General features: G+C 33.7%; 1 protein-coding gene across 1 annotated transcript in view; it reads left to right on the plus strand.

Annotated features, from left to right (window-relative positions):
- LOC118742424 overlaps positions 1 to 3083 on the plus strand; it is a gene marked incomplete in the record, with an annotated part of 111171 nt that overhangs the window by 85645 nt on the left and 22443 nt on the right.

Here is a 3083-nt window from a genome sequence, read left to right on the forward strand (position 1 = left end):
AAAATGTGAGTTTGTGATTGTTTCTTCAAGTCATACTTAAAAAAAAAAGAAAACAATTGATAAGCATATTTTTATAGCATACTAAAATTTGTTAAATTAAATACAAACCTGAATCGTGGAAATCGCTCATCTTACTAGATATTGCTATGTTCAATAGCTTTATTGGTTGTTTGGGTCAGTGACGAAGATCGCTCGAAAAATGGTCACATTTACATATATATGTTACCGGCCAAACCCGATCTTAGGACGAACTAGTTAGTGCCTAGGCTAAACTAGATCAGGGGCCACAGTATTTTCACGCAGAAGATCTAGCCGCACTTAAAAAAAAAATAACCCTCATCAGTCCAACTCCAGCTACGCAGTCCACTATATTGTTACGTCCAATTTGTTTCCGCGTTGGACGAATATATTGGATCTAGGTATAACTAGTCATCTTTTCTGACGAAGCGCATTTGCTTCTCAGCGGCTATATTAACACGCAAAACTGCAGCATCTGAGGATCGGTAAGTGCACACGTAGTAGTCGAAAAGATAGTTTAGTGTGGACTTTGGAGCAGCGGCATTTTTTCCATTTTGGCCCATTTTTCCTTTGAAAATGCTGAGGGAAACGCTATAAGTTCGACAATCGTGTTATCAGGAGCTGAGATTCAAGGTCGTTGGATGTTCTGCGAACAATCCATTACAGGTTCAGGCACTTAAGGCGAATATCGAGGAAGCCATTCGTGAGATAGAATCCGAAACCGTCACCGAGGGGTTTGGAAAGTTGGGTTAACAAGATGCGCTACTGCAAAGCCAGCCGAGGCAGCCCCATGAATGAAATCGCGTTCAATAAATAATAGGATTTTTTCGATCAAAAATATACCGAAAAAGTGTTATTTTATTTAATTTTTTTTTTTTATAAAAAAACTACTATTTGTATGGACCATCCTGTATGTAGATACATATACCATGGTCCCGCTGCCTCGAGCCGCATTTTCCAGGAATTTCTCTAAACGTTAAACCATAAAATCCCTCTAAGATGCAAGTACTTGCGCCTGGGAAGTGGCTGAAGGAATGATGAGCGGCAAAGGTTTCACAGGTATTATACTCCACTTCAAGGTAAAACGGATCAGAATTTCTGCTCAAGAATTCAATCTACGAACTTTGCAAAGTATGCTGGGTGTACATGTACTTACAAATTCTTAAATCGCGCTATTTCAACAACGTAATTAGCCAAGAATATAAAGAATTACTTTGACGATTGCAACACTGGCGGCACCAGCGACACTGGCACAGCCGACGACACTGGTAACACTAGCAAAGCGCGAATAGACATTCCCAAGAATTAATTTACTAAACTATAAAACTAGTGCACTGTTTATAAAATTCAGTTATTATATTTATAAATATACCTACGTACAAATACAAATTTAGTTTACAATATAACAATAAAAGGACATCTGAAAAAAGGAACAGTCCAGCGCCTTCGTCTTGGTCTGCAGGCTGTATCTGAGATACAGCCGCTAAATTTAAACGTAGAATACGTGGTATGGTTAAGAGCATATCAAAGTCAAAAACGAAAGTACACACTATAAAAAAAATATCGATAACAACAGCGATAATAATATGGATAGAAAAATCGATTAAAAATAACGGGTAATAAAACCGAAAAAAATATTGATGACAAAATAGATAAAAATATCGACAACAAAATCTATAGCAAAATCGATAACAACATCGATAAAAATATCGATAACAAAACTGATACAAATATCGATAAAAATATCGATAACAAAATCGATAATAAAATCGACAGTAAAATCGATAACAACGTCGATAACAAAATCAATCAAAATATCGATAACAAAATCGATAAAAATATCGATCATTATATCGATAAGTTCCGAAAATATCGATAGCAAAATCAATAATAATATCGATAAAAATTTCGATAACAAAATCGATCACAAAACCGACAAAATATCGGTTATTATATCGATAAGTTCCAAGAATCCCGAAAATCTCTAAAATCCCGAAATAGTTCCCAGATTGAGTCTCTGTTCCTCTATCTATATCCTTTTCTCTACAACTACCTTTATTTTAATCTTTCTTCCTCTATCTTCATCTTTACTTTTATCGGTATTCTCAACCTCATATTTTTCTTTATATTTATCTTTGTTTTTATTTTTATGTTTATCATATTCTTCATATACATATTCTTCTTCACCTTTTCCCCTTATATAAGTAAAGTGTTCAAATTTACCTTGGGCTTCATTTTTGCCTTTATCTTTGCGCAACTTTGTTTTTGTTTTTATTTTTACCTTTGCCTTTATCCTTATCTTTATCTATGTACGTACTGACCTTTACTTTTATTCTTGGATTGGTCTTTTTCAAGTGTTGTTTCACTTCAAAAAGTTTTCGCGTATTATGCATACATGTGTTCATAGATATATGTATGTACATATGTATAGACATACATAGATTACTAAAAAATTGAGCCAGATCCACATTAACTGCAATCAACATATGTACGTATGTATGTATTTACATATGTACGGGTACATACGCTGTGATTAGGTTATAAATATTGGTCCATTTGTTTATCAAAAACCGAAATATGTACTTACGCACACATACATACTTTTTGTCTCCTTCCCACACTTCCAATGCATGCACGTGTTTGCAAAGTGATGACGAAGTGATTTTGTATGGGAAATCATTTATGCCCATATATTTGAATAAAATAAACATATATAGAAGATATCAACCAATACTTCCCATATACCAAACGAAAGGAAAACTCTTGAATTTTTGACTAAAGAAAACAAAAACAAAATCATTCCAGCGGTTTTCGAGCATTTTGGTAATGAAAAAAATTTGCAAATTTTTTCAACCATTTTTTGCCTCAATATTTGTTAAATTTATATAAAATTTGTACCCGATAATATTTCTACTGCTCCAAAAAACCTATATCCCGAAAATGAAAGTTATATATGCCAACAATAAGTTGCTAGAGCACTTTAAAGGCTCAAAATTGACCCCAAAATAAGGCAATGTTTACCGTTGTTTTTACGACAGAAACCGAATTGGTTATTTACAAAAATG

The sequence above is a fragment of the Rhagoletis pomonella genome, unplaced genomic scaffold (assembly GCF_013731165.1).
Source record: "Rhagoletis pomonella isolate Grant_MI unplaced genomic scaffold, Rhpom_1.0 Rhpom_scaffold_00007, whole genome shotgun sequence".
In the NCBI taxonomy this organism is placed as follows: domain Eukaryota; kingdom Metazoa; phylum Arthropoda; class Insecta; order Diptera; family Tephritidae; genus Rhagoletis; species Rhagoletis pomonella.